This window comes from Phyllobates terribilis, unplaced genomic scaffold (genome assembly GCF_046119375.1).
Source record: "Phyllobates terribilis strain yellow unplaced genomic scaffold, ASM4611937v1 Scaffold_11__3_contigs__length_659146591, whole genome shotgun sequence".
NCBI lineage: Eukaryota > Metazoa > Chordata > Amphibia > Anura > Dendrobatidae > Phyllobates > Phyllobates terribilis.
Genome location: NW_027362771.1, coordinates 370,401,117 through 370,419,649, shown reverse-complemented (window position 1 = coordinate 370,419,649; position 18,533 = coordinate 370,401,117). Strand labels below are relative to the sequence as shown.

The 18,533-nt window shown below is 46.3% G+C and overlaps 1 protein-coding gene across 2 annotated transcripts in view; it reads right to left on the bottom strand.

Annotated features, from left to right (window-relative positions):
- APBA2 (amyloid beta precursor protein binding family A member 2) overlaps positions 1–18,533 on the bottom strand; it is a 699,615-nt gene that overhangs the window by 609,406 nt on the left and 71,676 nt on the right. The window lies entirely within an intron of this gene.

The window sequence follows — 18,533 nt, the reverse complement described above, 5'->3', positions numbered from 1 at the left end:
ATTTTGAGTAGTCATATTTCTACCTCCGCATAGGTGGAGGGTACATGCACTTTTTATGGCTTTTCACAATCGATATATTGGTGGATTCCATACGACTCTGAAACAAAAAATAGTGGCATGCACGATTAAAAGTCATATATGCAAAGATAGAGTCTTGTCTACCCTTACTGCTAGAGGCAAAAACAGTTCTGTACCTAGTACACCCAAGGAGGTATCTCTAGCAATACATACACTGCTTTCTACTTGGAAGCAGTATGACCTGTGTGCTGCCTTACAGACGTAGGGCACAGCGCTCTGCCACGTGGCTATGGCCTCAGGCTCAGAAACAAAATACCCTAAATAATCACTGTGCATCCTCAAACCTATCTTTACTACTGATGAAGAATATATTAAGTTGGACACTCCGCAATCAATGTCATAAAATTCTTGCAAATACTTTAACATGTCATACTTTAACCTCTTCACGACATCCTCCGCACATGTACGGCGCAAGTTAGAAGTAGGTGTATGGAGCGGGCTCATGCAGCAAACTTGTCCCATACCCGGCAGGTGATGGTTGTGTATTACAGCCAGGGCCTGTTGATATCAATCATGGACGTAGCGGTGCATAGCCCGCAATTATTATCCTGTTAAATGTCGCTGTCAATCCCTGACCGCAGCATTTAACACGCTCCGGCATGCATGCGCGTCATTCTCTTCACCCATCAGCGCAAGTGTGATCGCGGGTTGACGATGGGTTGTCGTGACAGCTGGTCAGTCAGCTGATGACCCCGGTGCTTGTCATTACGGAGCTCCTTTGAAGCCCTTCCAGTGGCCGGTCTTCAAGGAAGACTGTGATTTTGGCTATATGCTGCAATGCTGTGAGATCACTGTATATAGAAAAAGAGATCGGATGATCACATCTTCAAGCCCCCTAAGGGTGTTAACAATAACAGTAAAAAGTAAAAATGAAATATTCAAGAAAATATGAAAAAAAAAAAAAAACTAACTAAAAGTTCAAATCACCCCAATTGAAAATAGATATTACAAAAATAAAAAAAATGCACACATTTGGTATCGCCGCGTTCAGAAAAGTCTGATCTAAAATTCTGTTTTTTTTTGTTGTTGCCACAATTCCACAAAAAATGCTGCAACAAGCGACCAAAAAGTCACATTCTTCCCAAAATAGTATTAATAAAAACATTGTCTCACCCTACAAAACAATAGGTCATCACACAGCTCTATTGGCAGAAAAATAAAAATATTTACGGGTCTTGGAAAATGGCGACACAACCCAAAAAAAATTTTTAAAAAACAAAACAAAAAACTTCTGATTTTTTTTCACCACTAAAATAAAAACTGGACCTGCTGGGTATGATCGTAATCGTATTGATGAGGAGAATCATAGTGTAAGGTCATTTTTACCACAATATACGTACACAGTGAAAACAATTCCCAAAATTCAATGTCGGAATAGTGTTTTTTTCACCGCAAATATATTGCAATTCTTTAAAGAGGACCCGTCACCAGGCCAAAAGTGGATAGTTTTTGCTCAAATATATTTCTCGCTTCTCCCCTGAATATCCTGTTTTTCCATTTTAAATCTGCCAAGAGCCTTTTTATTTAGTGCATCCAAAATACAAATTTTTATGGTCATAAAAGGAATCTGTATAGCTGCACAGAACACATCACTCTAAAGAAAGAGGGTGCATGGGTAGGATATCACTCCACTTTAAAAATACAGAATCATGGCACTCTTTTGGAGAAATGAAATGATGGTTATAATAGATATAATTGTGATTGGTCCGAAGGACCAAAGGAGATGAAACAAGTGCCACAAGTCAGATTAGCGGGCCTGTAAAGTTAAAAAAAAAAGGTAGATTAGGCCAAAGATTGCAAATAAGCATAAAGAAAATACATACAACTCCCTGTTTAACCATTTAGGTACTAAAGAGTCTAAGGTATAAATCCAGTATGTCTCTCTATATTTTAAGGGTTTAATGTGATCACCACCTCTAGGAGGAGGTATATGCTCAAGGACCTGCAACTTCAATTACAAAATCTAAAGTCCTGCTTTATGAAAGTGGTCATTGAAGTCTGCATCCCTATCAAGATCATTTCAATATGACGGTTTATAGGACAAATACGTTTTCTTTATTTTTGTACATTGTTTCTGTTCTTTTTAACACTATTCTGATGAAGGTGTGATCGAAACTTTAAAAATAAAATTGACGCTTTGGACCACTCACAATTATCTCCCTCATCATTTAATTTTTCCAAAGGAGTCCTGTGATTCTGTATTTTTATAAAAGGAATCTGTGACCCGGTTATGGCTACCTCATCTGAGAGCAGGAACTCTTATTCTAACAATGTATCACTTAGGTTACTGGGTGCAGCAGCTCTGACACAATCAGAGTTCTTAGATGTAGCATGTAGCAGATCTCAGCTAACCCCGCCATACCCCAGCTTTCTGTGCACATTTTCTATAGACAGTGAGCTGCTTATCAGAGGAGGGGGTGTGGTCAGACTAGTGCTCACATGCACTGTGGTCCAGGTAGTGATAATCTCCAGGTGATAAAACATTCATTGCATTGAAACAACAGCACACAGCATAATAAGTGACGCATCGCTGAAATCTATGTGTCAGCCCCTATCTCATGCTGCATTCAGATTACATAGTAAAAACCTGCTGACACATTCTCTTTAAACAAGGGGGCATTAGTTACAGGTTAATCATTCAGAGCTGCTTACAAACACTCCCACAGACAATGACATGAGCAACTCCTCTATGGAAAATACCAAAATAATTTGAATATTTTGAGACTCAAACAGAAAAAGCCCATATGTCTGGAACCTATCAACAACAAAATACTCAGGGGAGCAGCTGAATAAAATAAGAATATAAACTGGTGACAGACCTTTTTTAAAAAGGGGGATGTACAGGGCCTGCCCTCTAGTAATTATTTAGGGTCATCTGGCCTATGTGTACCATTAAATCACCTGAGACCGCATCCCAATACGTAACAGGCAATGCATATTTTACAGATTGTGATGCAGCCACAGATGATTTAATGCAAGGTATAGCACCACTAAGGCAGCCGGGCAGCCATAAACAGTTATGAGTCTAACAACTAGACCCGCCCGGTGCTGGGACTTTTACCTGTACGCTTAAATTCATGGAGAGGAATGATGTTCTTCATGATGGGTACATATGTACAGATAGGCTGAGAAGAGTGATGTACTGCATGCATGATGTGTATATAGTGCTGGAATTATGGGATAAATGTAAAATGCTAATTACTGCAGTGACTCGCTCATAATAAAATACGATATATGAGCTGCACTGTAAGCTGCGGGAGTTACTGAAGGGAGGTGTATAATATATGGCAGGGGCTATATAACGACTTTGGCAGTGACACACTTTGTACGGCCAAAAATTATTTTGTGACGCTGTCAGAAAAACTGTTAGTGAATATGGTCGAACGACCATGACACACTAGTGGAAAAAAACTAAATCCTTTGGGTTTCTTGCAACCACGTTACATCATTGTCTTACAATATAGTTCAATGTACGAGGAGTATAACTTCGGACATGTGACGTGTGTTGTGCTGTATAGTATTAGCCTAAGTGTTGGAGGGTTGCAGCTACGTAAAAAAAATGCAGTGCTTTTCCTGGTATGATGTCAAAGTTTTTTACAGTGATTTGGCTTTTACAGAAATGTTACAGCTAGCTATTCCTTTACATTGTTTTTTAGGTTTAAATGTTTTTAGCACATAGGAAAAAAATACCCACAGCTAAATTCATCCATCCCAGCTCCAAAGCTGGTTGTCCAGAGATGCCCACTCAGCCGTGATGCCACCATGACTACACCGGGCTCGATAGTCTCGTTCTGTCTTGTGATTGGCAGTAATGGTCATGTCTATGGTGGTCACCACTGAACGCTGTCAACAAAAACAGGAGTAACAACGGAGACTCGGAGATGATCATTGGTGTGTTTGATATTCTCTACATCTGCACATCTACGGCCAAATAAAAATTAACCGTGGACAGTCTGACAACCTGTTTAAAAGAGGGGTGACAGGCATGAGAAAGTACAGCAAAATTCTCTGGCTCTTGTGTTCACTGCTATTCTTCCTATTATTGGAAGGGGGGTATATTGCATATGGGCTGATAGGGTTACTTTTTAGCTTCAGTCTTGCCATGATTGCACATAAAAACTAAAATGAAAATGAATATGAATAAAAATGAATAAAAAAAACGAGGAACATAAAGCTAAAATAGATTATATAGTTGTTGTCCTTGCTGCATTAATTGAGCCATTAACTGATGAATCCTGTTAAGAACAACATTTCCAAGTGTCACATATCTATACAACATAGACATACAGTACCTATACAGCATTTTTTATTTCAAATGTTTTCTACATGACAGTATAACGAGGCAATCACGATCACACGTGTGATGAGACGGCTGCTGTGCCAAATGAGAACAAAAGCTACACAAATAAGAGATGCTGATTATAAAGCAAAAGAACATTACAAGTAGCTTAAAATCAGGGAAATGACGAAAAAAACTAAAAATTCCTGATAAAATGTATTTTTAAGATTAAGGAATCACAATAGTAAAACTGAGGTCATAACAATGTTTCACATCTTATCGTGCATAAAGAACATTTTGCAACTTGATACAGCAAGATATCTGGATGGAGAAAAGTGGAACTTGACATCTTAGACTATGTTCACATCACATCTTGCTCTAAGTTCAGTGACTCCATTGGGGCTTATGTCTGGATCCTGTGAAACGAGAATCGGGTGTATGAGCAGACAGGGCCATTGACTACAATGATGTAGACTGATCAACGTTGTGCTCTGTCATGCATTATATTTGATCCAGTTGGATAAACATGTAGGTGGGCTGCGCTGCTGAAGTAAATCAATTCTTCAGAGATGACGAAGATGAAAAGGCTTTTTATTAACAACGCGTTTCAACGCCGTACCGGCGTCTTTTTCAAGTAAAAAAAAAACAAATATGTCACAAAAAAGACGCCGGTACGGCGTTGAAACGTGTTGTTAATAAAAAGTCTTTTCATCATCATCATCATCTCTGAAGAATTGATTTACTTCAGCAGCGCAGCCCACCTACATGTTTATCCAACTGGATCCAATATCTCCTGGAGGATTTATCTTTCAGCCACAGGGCAGCAGCAGCTGTTTTTCTTCATGCCTTCATAGGAGTTGTGCCTGTCACAACTCCATCAGGTGAGTGTAACCAGCACTCTCTTAATCTCCCTCCATAGGGTATCACCCTATTGTGCGCTCTGTTCCCCACATTTAGATCTACATATATGCATTATATTTGGTTGCACACGCCTAGTTGAGGCGGACACCAAAAAGTAGTCGACCATGTGACAGGTCCAAAAAAAGAAAATTTGGTAGCAAAATCCAGTGTAAATAAAAAATATCCTTTTATTAAAGAAGTTGTCCACTACTTTCACATTGATACCCTATCCGTAGGATAGGGCATCAATGTATGATCGGTCGGGATCCCGCACAAAGCACCCCCGCCGGTCAGCTGTTATTGATGCCGGCGGCGGCCGGAAGTCCTTACCTGTAGTGTTTGGCCATCAAGTTGTAGTGGCCGGCACTTGTTACTGCCCATCCGCCTCCCATTCAATTGAATGGGAGGCGGATGTGCAGTACCCCGCAGCGGCCACTACAGATGGACGGCCAAGCACCGCAGGTAAGGACTTCCGGCCGGCGGTCGCCGGCACCTACAATAGCTGATCGGCAGGGGTCCCGTGTGCGGGACCCCGGCCGATCATACATTAATGCACTATTGGAATCAATGTGAAAGTAGTAGATAACCCCTTTAAATACCCATTAAAATTCAATGGTCATCATGATAATACATGTCATGTATTGTCATGCGTTTCAACCCTAAGGTCTTAATTAGGGATTACCAGACCCATGGATGCTCAGGTCCAACCGAACTTTAGTCCAAAAGTTTGGTTTGAATACCAGAACTTTAGCCGAACTTGAACCCAAACCCCATAGAAGTCAACAGGTACCCCAAACTTTGGTGCTGTAAAAGCGCTGTAAAATAGTCATAGTAAGGGCTAGGGGCCTTCAAAGGAAGCAGAGTCTCCTTCTCTCCATCCGAACTCCAAACACTAAAATGGACTTCCGGGAGAAGACACTAGGTGTTCGGAGTCCAGCACCGGACACTAGGTGTTCGGTATGAACTCCGAACTTTACAGTTCGGGTTCGCTCATCTCTAGTCTTAATCGTAACATATGTGACAGGTCCACTTAGTGTTCAATGTAATTTCATCAGAGCCTAAGGATTTGCTTAAAGGGGTTGTCCAGTACTTTATATTACCCCCCCCAATGTATCCCCCCAGCGCCCCTAAGGATTTTTGTAATTACCTTACGCTGCAGATACTGCCTGTGAGTGGCGCTATCACTGGCCGCTCACAGGCATCACGTGGCCCCCAGCTGCAGCCAGCTCTGACATCCGCTGATGTCACGACAAGTGCTGGCAGCAGCCGGGGGTCTTTGTCTTCCGTGTTCCAGGTGGATGTCTGGCTGTGGGCGAGGTTACCCCCCGCGTCACACCCGGCATCCACCGCGCACTCTGCCTCTCCCCAATCATTGGGAAAGCGCGCGGTGGATGCTGGGTGTGACGCGGGGGTAACCCCGACCACAACCCAGCAGCCACCGTGGGGACCCCAGCGCTGAGTCACGCCTCACTTGTTGTGACGTCAGTGCAGGGTCAAGTGATGCCTGTGAGCGGCCACCGATAGAACCGCTCACAGGCATTATCAGCAACGTAAGGTAATTACAAAATGTCTTAGGGACCCCGGGGGGATACATTGCGGGGGGTAATATAAAGTACTGTACAACTTCTTTAATGATGGTACCCAATGACTATTTATGTAAAAAAAGAAGATAAAACCCTGCAGTACATTTTCTTGTATTCCAGCCCAACCATTAGACCATGTTCACATTTCTACCAGATCTCCTTGTTACTTATATCAGAACTGCGGTAATTAACACTTATATAGACACAATCTTGTGGTAACTGTGGCAGTAGGTTATTAGAAGCAGCCACAACACATGTAACATCAGTTTCCTATACTCAAATTATGTATTAAAATGAATATTCCAGTTGATAATACTGTATACGAGCTGTATGTGCACACAGTTTCAGCTTTTCTCTTATATGTTCAGTTTCAACATTTGAAAGGGTTGCACTGAATGCAAACAGTGAATTTAGTTTTAACTCAGAAAGTATTTTATCAGAATATGAATATATTTCATTTAAGAGAACAACTCAAGGACATTTGCACTGGTAATTTCTATTTTAGTAGGAAATGGTCTTTAATTATGACTGTTTCAACTAAAACCCACTACAAGGTAAAAACAGTGGCAGTCACACATGAATAGGAAATGTTTTAATAACTATAATAAAGTCATGGTTATGGTCATTTTATAAGTTAAGGGAGTGAGAGTGCAGAACTATACTATAAGAAACAGAAATGCTCTTTTGTGACTTATGAATCACCTAAGTGCAGAAGTTCAGTAGGAATTATGCTTTGCGGTGTGATATCTCTATTTTATTAAATGTATAGACACAGCATATGTGTGGTTGAAGAAATTAGGAGGGAGTCAGAGGGAAATGTTAGATAGAAGAAAATTAAGTTGCGGATTGAGCAAATATCTGTCACGCTGTCTCTGTGTACTGGAGGTAGGGGGCCTAAGCTGACCCTAAGCTGGGGCCCTGACTAATCCCTCTACCTGGAGGTACTGTTAAAGGTACAGAGGTCCAGGCCGCCAGCGTAACCCCTACCTCCTGAGGATCCCTGCACCTAAGTAATCTAGTCCTGAGAAGGACCCCTGATCACAACAAAAGGGGACAGGTAATAATATGCCCACACTCAGTACTTAGACGAACGAGACAGTACAAGGGTAAAACCAAAACCACCTTGCATACAAAAACTACACAACTACAACAGAGGGAACACCAACGGGAAAGGAGATAAATGATAAAGCGAGGAAGGGAAAAAACACTCCAAATGCACTTAGCTCTGAAACTCCAAATACCACGATCCGCTCTGTTAGTCTGCATGAAATGCTTTCACCGACACTTCCCTAACAGACCGGCAGGCATTTGAAGGAGTCCCACTACAGCAGCATTGATTGCAGCTGGGCGAGGCTGGACCTCGTCCAGCACAGAGAGAGAGAGAGTTAACTCCCTCACTGCTGAAAAAACACAAAGCACCAAAAACTCAGCTGCGAGAAGTCAGGCTGTGTAATCGTGACGATCTTCGTGGCGACACACCCGTGACAGTACCCCCCCTTCTACGAGGGGCCTCCGGACCCTCAGGGCCAGTTTTATCCGGGTGAGTCGTGTGGAAGGCCCGAACTAATCGGTCTGCGTTAATATCCGACGCAGGAACCCACATCCTCTCCTCAGGACCATACCCCTTCCAATGAACCAGGTACTGAAGGGACCGGCGATTAAAGCGTGAATCGATGACCCTCGATACCTGGAACTCCAAGTTACCATTGACTACCACTGGAGGGGGAGGTAAAGGTGACGGTACCACCGGCGCCACATACCTCTTAAGCAACGATCTGTGGAACACGTTGTGAATTTTAAACGTAGGGGGGAGGTCAAGACGGAATGCCACCGGATTAATTATAGAACTGATCCTGTACGGCCCGATGAACCTGGGACCCAGTTTCCAGGAGGGAACCTTAAGTTTTATATTCCTGGTAGACAACCATACCCGATCGTTCACACTTAGGTCCGGACCAGACACTCTCCTCCTATCAGCCATACGTTTGTATCGGTTCCCCATAGTATTCAGATTCTTCAGCACCCCTCTCCATACTGAAGCGAGTAATGAGGAAAATCGTTCCTCCTCAGGAACCCCCGAAGAGCCCCCCCTACTGAAAGTACAAAACTGGGGGTGAAAACCATATGCCCCAAAAAACGGGGACTTACCAGTGGACTCGCTCCGCCTATTATTAAGAGCAAACTCTGCCAGAGGTAAGAAAGAAGCCCAGTCCTCCTGGTTCTCTGACACAAAACACCGGAGATATGTCTCCAAGCTCTGGTTCATACGTTCCGTCTGACCATTGGTCTGAGGATGAAAAGCCGATGAGAACGATAAATGCATCCCCCGCCGTGTACAAAACGCCTTCCAGAATTTGGACACAAACTGAGACCCCCGATCTGACACCACCTCGGAGGGTACCCCGTGAAGCCTCACAATCTCCCCAATGAACACCTGCGCAAGAGTTTTAGCATTAGGAAGAGCAGGAAGAGCGATAAAATGTGCCATCTTGCTGAACCTGTCCACTACAACGAGTATGACCGTTTTACCCGAAGACGGAGGGAGGTCCGTAATAAAGTCCATAGACAGATGAGTCCAAGGACGCTCCGGGATCTTCAAAGGTAAGAGGGCCCCAGACGGACGGGTATGTGAGGTCTTAGAGCGCGCACAAACCCCACAGGACGCGACAAAAGTTACCACCTCCTTATGTAAGTTAGGCCACCAAAACCGACGCGAGAGGAGATCCACAGTTGCTTTACTCCCCGAGTGTCCTGCAAAAACTGAGTTATGGTGTGCCTCGATCACCTTTTGTCGCAACTGATCTGGAACAAACAGTCTCCCCGGAGGTCCAACAGGGGCGTCCCCCTGAGCCTCCAATACCTCCTCCTCAAGCTCAGAGCATACTGCCGAAACCACCACCCCCTCCTGAAGGATAGGAATCGGGTCGTCCGTATTCCCGGCCCCAGGGAAACTACGAGATAAGGCATCCGCCTTTACATTTTTTGACCCAGGACGAGATGTAACGACAAAATTAAACCTGGTAAAAAACAATGACCACCTAGCTTGTCTGGGATTCAGACGTTTCGCGGACTCCAGATATAGCAGGTTCTTGTGATCGGTGATGACGGTGACCGGATGGACTGCCCCCTCTAAAAAATGGCGCCACTCCTCAAAAGCTAACTTAATGGCCAAGAGTTCCCTATTGCCGACATCGTAATTCCTCTCAGCGGACGACAATTTTTTAGAGAAAAAGGCGCACGGATGCCACTTACCAGGGGACGAACCTTGTGACAATACTGCTCCCACCCCTACCTCGGAAGCGTCTACCTCAACAATGAATGGCTGTGACGCATCAGGTTGAATGAGTATGGGTGCCGAGGCAAAACATTTTTTCAAGGAGGAGAATGCTTGACAAGCCTTGTCAGACCACCTAGAAAAATCCGTCCCCTTTTTAGTCATGTCTGTGAGAGGCTTAACCATGGACGAGAAATTACGAATGAACTTCCGGTAATAATTAGCAAACCCCAGGAAACGTTGTAGTGCCTTAAGATTCTCTGGCCAATCCCACTCAAGAACTGCCCGCACTTTCCCAGGGTCCATACGAAAACCGGACGCTGAAACCAGGAAGCCTAAAAACTGGAGTTCCTGTACGGCGAACACACACTTTTCCCATTTGGCATACAGTTTATTATCCCGCAAGATCTGTAACACCTGCCTAACGTGCTCCTGATGAGACACCAGATCCGGCGAGTAAATTAAGATATCATCCAGATATATGACAACAAACTGTCCCACCAGGCGGCGAAAAATGTCATTAACAAAGTGTTGGAACACCGCCGGGGCATTAGTCAGACCGAATGGCATGACAAGGTTCTCATAATGCCCCTCCGGAGTGTTAAACGCCGTCTTCCACTCATCCCCCTCCTTCATCCTAATCAGATTGTACGCCCCCCTGAGATCCAACTTAGAGAACCATTTGGCGCCCACGATCTGATTAAAGAGATCGGGAATAAGTGGGAGCGGATACGGATCTCGGCCCGTAATCCGATTAAGTTCACGGAAATCCAGGCAAGAGCGTAGGCCTCCATCTTTCTTCTTAACAAAGAAGAACCCCGCGGCCACCGGTGAAGATGAAGGTCTAATATGCCCCTTAGCCAGACTTTCTGAAATATAATCCTTCATGGCCTGCCTCTCAGGACCAGAAAGGTTATACAACCTAGCTTTAGGTAACTTGGCCTCAGGGAGCAGTTTTACAGAACAGTCATACTCGCGATGAGGAGGTAGTTCCTGACACCCTTTCTCCGAGAATACATCCTCAAAGTCCGCCAGAAATGGAGGTAAGACCCTAGGAGTAACCGCACCGATGACCGTATTCATGCAGTTTTTATTACAGAATTTACTCCATTGGCTTATCTCTCTGGATTGCCAATTAATAACCGGGTTATGCTTAGTTAACCAAGGAAGGCCCAACACTATAGGAGTGGGAAGACCCTCCAACACGTAGCAAGACAACAGTTCTTTATGTATCGCCCCCACTTGAAGTTTTACATTATGCACAGCTTGCAAAAAACTTCCCTGACCGAGAGGCCTGGCATCGATCGAGAATATGGGGATGGGTTTAGCCAACTCACTCAATCGCATACCTTGAACCCGGGCAAACCGAGCGTCCACCAGATTAGCCCCGGCCCCACTATCCAGAAGAACAGATATCCTCTCAGTTCTCGTACCCACCACCACCTCCGCCGGTACGAGAAACTGAGACGAACCTAGGGACGAAATACCTACTCCCAGATTGCCGTCCACCACACAACCTGGGATCAACAGTTTTCCGACGACTCTTCACTCTGCAAGGGACGGGATGGACACCCCCCAATAAAATGTCCCTTTCTCCCACAGAAGAAACACCTTCCTGTCTTATGGCGCACCACCGGTCCCCTCCCCCGAAATGATGTCCCTCCTAATTGCATAGGCTCCTCTGGACTGACCAGGGGAACCACCATATGAGGGGACCTTGTAGGAGGTGGAGTCATCACAGGGGGTGGAGTTATCCCGCACCTCTCCCGAAGCCGTCTGTCAATGCGAATAGCAAGGGCCATAGCGGCTTCCAGTGACGCGGGAGAGTCATACTGTGCCAACACATCCTGTAATTTGTCGGATAAACCTTGACAAAACTGGCTCCTAAGAGCCGGGTCATTCCACTGGGTGTCAGTGGCCCACCTACGGAACTCCGAACAGAATTCCTCCGCCGGACGATATCCCTGCCGGATCCTACGTAACTTAGATTCAGCAAGGGAGATCCGATCCGGGTCATCATATACAAGACCCAGAGCAGCAAAAAACCTATCCACTGACTGGAGAGCCGGGGAGCCCGGGGGAAGAGAGAACGCCCAAGATTGTGAGTCCCCTTGTAGGAGCGAGATGACAATTCCCACCCTTTGTTCTTCACTCCCCGATGACCGAGGCCGCAGCCGAAAGTACAACTTGCATGCCTCCCGGAAAACAAAAAACTTGTCCCGCCCCCCAGAGAACCTGTCAGGGAGAGCTACTTTAGGTTCTGGTCCGGCTTGCTCCTGAGGATACAAAACCTTGGACCTAACGTCCGCCAGCTCCATGGACAAACTCTGCAACTGCCGAGCTAGACCGGCTACTGGATCCATGGTAGCTGGAGAAAATCTAAGGGGTCGGTGAAAATGTCATGCTGTCTCTGTGTACTGGAGGTAGGAGGCCTAAGCTGACCCTAAGCTGGGGCCCTGACTAATCCCTCTACCTGGAGGTACTGTTAAAGGTACAGAGGTCCAGGCCGCCAGCATAACCCCTACCTCCTGAGGATCCCTGCACCTAAGTAATCTAGTCCTGAGATGGACCCCTGATCACAACAAAAGGGGACAGGTAATAATATGCCCACACTCAGTACTTAGACGAACGAGACAGTACAAGGGTAAAACCAAAACCACCTTGCATACAAAAACTACACAACTACAACAGAGGGAACACCAACGGGAAAGGAGATAAATGATAAAGCGAGGAAGGGAAAAAACACTCCAAATACACTTAGCTCTGAAACTCCAAATACCACGATCCGCTCTGTTAGTCTGCATGAAATGCTTTCACCGACACTTCCCTAACAGACCGGCAGGCATTTGAAGGAGTCCCACTACAGCAGCATTGATTGCAGCTGGGCGAGGCTGGACCTCGTCTAGCACAGAGAGAGAGAGAGTTATCTCCCTCACTGCCGAAAAACACAAAGCACCAAAAACTCAGCTGCGAGAAGTCAGGCTGTGTAATCGTGACGATCTTCGTGGCGACACACCCGTGACAGTACCCCCCCTTCTACGAGGGGCCTCCGGACCCTCAGGGCCAGTTTTATCCGGGTGAGTCGTGTGGAAGGCCCGAACTAATCGGTCTGCGTTAATATCCGACGCAGGAACCCACATCCTCTCCTCAGGACCATACCCCTTCCAATGAACCAGGTACTGAAGGGACCGGTGATTAAAGCGTGAATCGATGACCCTCGATACCTGGAACTCCAAGTTACCATTGACTACCACTGGAGGGGGAGGTAAAGGTGACGGTACCACCGGCGCCACATACCTCTTAAGCAACGATCTGTGGAACACGTTGTGAATTTTAAACGTAGGGGGGAGGTCAAGACGGAATGCCACCGGATTAATTATAGAACTGATCCTGTACGGCCCGATGAACCTGGGACCCAGTTTCCAGGAGGGAACCTTAAGTTTTATATTCCTGGTAGACAACCATACCCGATCGTTCACACTTAGGTCCGGACCAGACACTCTCCTCCTATCAGCCATACGTTTGTATCGGTTCCCCATAGTATTCAGATTCTTCAGCACCCCTCTCCATACTGAAGCGAGTAATGAGGAAAATCGTTCCTCCTCAGGAACCCCCTAAGAGCCCCCCCTACTGAAAGTACAAAACTGGGGGTGAAAACCATATGCCCCAAAAAACGGGGACTTACCAGTGGACTCGCTCCGCCTATTATTAAGAGCAAACTCTGCCAGAGGTAAGAAAGAAGCCCAGTCCTCCTGGTTCTCTGACACAAAACACCGGAGATATGTCTCCAAGCTCTGGTTCATACGTTCCGTCTGACCATTGGTCTGAGGATGAAAAGCCGATGAGAACGATAAATGCATCCCCCGCCGTGTACAAAACGCCTTCCAGAATTTGGACACAAACTGAGACCCCCGATCTGACACCACCTCGGAGGGTACCCCGTGAAGCCTCACAATCTCCCCAATGAACACCTGCGCAAGAGTTTTAGCATTAGGAAGAGCAGGAAGAGCGATAAAATGTGCCATCTTGCTGAACCTGTCCACTACAACGAGTATGACCGTTTTACCCGAAGACGGAGGGAGGTCCGTAATAAAGTCCATAGACAGATGAGTCCAAGGACGCTCCGGGATCTTCAAAGGTAAGAGGGCCCCAGACGGACGGGTATGTGAGGTCTTAGAGCGCGCACAAACCCCACAGGACGCGACAAAAGTTACCACCTCCTTATGTAAGTTAGGCCACCAAAACCGACGCGAGAGGAGATCCACAGTTGCTTTACTCCCCGAGTGTCCTGCAAAAACTGAGTTATGGTGTGCCTCGATCACCTTTTGTCGCAACTGATCTGGAACAAACAGTCTCCCCGGAGGTCCAACAGGGGCGTCCCCCTGAGCCTCCAATACCTCCTCCTCAAGCTCAGAGCATACTGCCGAAACCACCACCCCCTCCTGAAGGATAGGAATCGGGTCGTCCGTATTCCCGGCCCCAGGGAAACTACGAGATAAGGCATCCGCCTTTACATTTTTTGACCCAGGACGAGATGTAACGACAAAATTAAACCTGGTAAAAAACAATGACCACCTAGCTTGTCTGGGATTCAGACGTTTCGCGGACTCCAGATATAGCAGGTTCTTGTGATCGGTGATGACGGTGACCGGATGGACTGCCCCCTCTAAAAAATGGCGCCACTCCTCAAAAGCTAACTTAATGGCCAAGAGTTCCCTATTGCCGACATCGTAATTCCTCTCAGCGGACGACAATTTTTTAGAGAAAAAGGCGCACGGATGCCACTTACCAGGGGACGAACCTTGTGACAATACTGCTCCCACCCCTACCTCGGAAGCGTCTACCTCAACAATGAATGGCTGTGACGCATCAGGTTGAATGAGTATGGGTGCCGAGGCAAAACATTTTTTCAAGGAGGAGAATGCTTGACAAGCCTTGTCAGACCACCTAGAAAAATCCGTCCCCTTTTTAGTCATGTCTGTGAGAGGCTTAACCATGGACGAGAAATTACGAATGAACTTCCGGTAATAATTAGCAAACCCCAGGAAACGTTGTAGTGCCTTAAGATTCTCTGGCCAATCCCACTCAAGAACTGCCCGCACTTTCCCAGGGTCCATACGAAAACCGGACGCTGAAACCAGGAAGCCTAAAAACTGGAGTTCCTGTACGGCGAACACACACTTTTCCCATTTGGCATACAGTTTATTATCCCGCAAGATCTGTAACACCTGCCTAACGTGCTCCTGATGAGACACCAGATCCGGCGAGTAAATTAAGATATCATCCAGATATATGACAACAAACTGTCCCACCAGGCGGCGAAAAATGTCATTAACAAAGTGTTGGAACACCGCCGGGGCATTAGTCAGACCGAATGGCATGACAAGGTTCTCATAATGCCCCTCCGGAGTGTTAAACGCCGTCTTCCACTCATCCCCCTCCTTCATCCTAATCAGATTGTACGCCCCCCTGAGATCCAACTTAGAGAACCATTTGGCGCCCACGATCTGATTAAAGAGATCGGGAATAAGTGGGAGCGGATACGGATCTCGGCCCGTAATCCGATTAAGTTCACGGAAATCCAGGCAAGAGCGTAGGCCTCCATCTTTCTTCTTAACAAAGAAGAACCCCGCGGCCACCGGTGAAGATGAAGGTCTAATATGCCCCTTAGCCAGACTTTCTGAAATATAATCCTTCATGGCCTGCCTCTCAGGACCAGAAAGGTTATACAACCTAGCTTTAGGTAACTTGGCCTCAGGGAGCAGTTTTACAGAACAGTCATACTCGCGATGAGGAGGTAGTTCCTGACACCCTTTCTCCGAGAATACATCCTCAAAGTCCGCCAGAAATGGAGGTAAGACCCTAGGAGTAACCGCACCGATGACCGTATTCATGCAGTTTTTATTACAGAATTTACTCCATTGGCTTATCTCTCTGGATTGCCAATTAATAACCGGGTTATGCTTAGTTAACCAAGGAAGGCCCAACACTATAGGAGTGGGAAGACCCTCCAACACGTAGCAAGACAACAGTTCTTTATGTATCGCCCCCACTTGAAGTTTTACATTATGCACAGCTTGCAAAAAACTTCCCTGACCGAGAGGCCTGGCATCGATCGAGAATATGGGGATGGGTTTAGCCAACTCACTCAATCGCATACCTTGAACCCGGGCAAACCGAGCGTCCACCAGATTAGCCCTGGCCCCACTATCCAGAAGAACAGATATCCTCTCAATTCTCGTACCCACCACCACCTCCGCCGGTACGAGAAACTGAGACGAACCTAGGGACGAAATACCTACTCCCAGATTGCCGTCCACCACACAACCTGGGATCAACAGTTTTCCGACGACTCTTCACTCTGCAAGGGACGGGATGGACACCCCCCAATAAAATGTCCCTTTCTCCCACAGAAGAAACACCTTCCTGTCTTATGGCGCACCACCGGTCCCCTCCCCCGAAATGATGTCCCTCCTAATTGCATAGGCTCCTCTGGACTGACCAGGGGAACCACCATATGAGGGGACCTTGTAGGAGGTGGAGTCATCACAGGGGGTGGAGTTATCCCGCACCTCTCCCGAAGCCGTCTGTCAATGCGAATAGCAAGGGCCATAGCGGCTTCCAGTGACGCGGGAGAGTCATACTGTGCCAACACATCCTGTAATTTGTCGGATAAACCTTGACAAAACTGGCTCCTAAGAGCCGGGTCATTCCACTGGGTGTCAGTGGCCCACCTACGGAACTCCGAACAGAATTCCTCCGCCGGACGATATCCCTGCCGGATCCTACGTAACTTAGATTCAGCAAGGGAGATCCGATCCGGGTCATCATATACAAGACCCAGAGCAGCAAAAAACCTATCCACTGACTGGAGAGCCGGGGAGCCCGGGGGAAGAGAGAACGCCCAAGATTGTGAGTCCCCTTGTAGGAGCGAGATGACAATTCCCACCCTTTGTTCTTCACTCCCCGATGACCGAGGCCGCAGCCGAAAGTACAACTTGCATGCCTCCCGGAAAACAAAAAACTTGTCCCGCCCCCCAGAGAACCTGTCAGGGAGAGCTACTTTAGGTTCTGGTCCGGCTTGCTCCTGAGGATACAAAACCTTGGACCTAACGTCCGCCAGCTCCATGGACAAACTCTGCAACTGCCGAGCTAGACCGGCTACTGGATCCATGGTAGCTGGAGAAAATCTAAGGGGTCGGTGAAAATGTCATGCTGTCTCTGTGTACTGGAGGTAGGAGGCCTAAGCTGACCCTAAGCTGGGGCCCTGACTAATCCCTCTACCTGGAGGTACTGTTAAAGGTACAGAGGTCCAGGCCGCCAGCATAACCCCTACCTCCTGAGGATCCCTGCACCTAAGTAATCTAGTCCTGAGATGGACCCCTGATCACAACAAAAGGGGACAGGTAATAATATGCCCACACTCAGTACTTAGACGAACGAGACAGTACAAGGGTAAAACCAAAACCACCTTGCATACAAAAACTACACAACTACAACAGAGGGAACACCAACGGGAAAGGAGATAAATGATAAAGCGAGGAAGGGAAAAAACACTCCAAATACACTTAGCTCTGAAACTCCAAATACCACGATCCGCTCTGTTAGTCTGCATGAAATGCTTTCACCGACACTTCCCCAACAGACCGGCAGGCATTTGAAGGAGTCCCACTACAGCAGCATTGATTGCAGCTGGGCGAGGCTGGACCTCGTCTAGCACAGAGAGAGAGAGAGTTATCTCCCTCACTGCCGAAAAACACAAAGCACCAAAAACTCAGCTGCGAGAAGTCAGGCTGTGTAATCGTGACGATCTTCGTGGCGACACACCCGTGACAATATCTCTTTGTGCAATTCCAAAGCTGTCCAGTTACTTTACTGAAAGCTACTGAAAGCGGGAGGGAGAAAATGAACTTTATTCCTCTCTGGAGCCTCCAGCTTTCAGGAATAGAGGCATGCTGGTGCAATTGTGGTATTTGATGTCATCAACCTTTGCCTTAAAAACAGTATCAAAGCACAGTAACAAAGTAACGACCACAGAAAAGATAAAGATGCCCAATTGACATCAGGACTATAAGATCCCAGGTATGTTCAGCTGTATCACATCTAATGTAGTGTACTTAATTATATGTACCAAATGTCCAGCTGGGGTCTGTATGTAGGGGAGACAGGGCAACAACTTAGAACAAGGATGAATCATCATCGCCACACAATAAAAGAAAAAATAATAGATCTACCTGTAGCCAAGCATTTTTGTTCCCCTGATCACAGCATAAAAGACATGAAATTACTGGTATTAAAAGGTAACTTCAAATCTCAAAGAGAAAGAAGAATCTCAGAATATAAACTGATGGTGACCTTTAACACTTTCAGAGCAGGAATGAATGTGTCACATGGATTTATGTCATTCTACATCAACTAA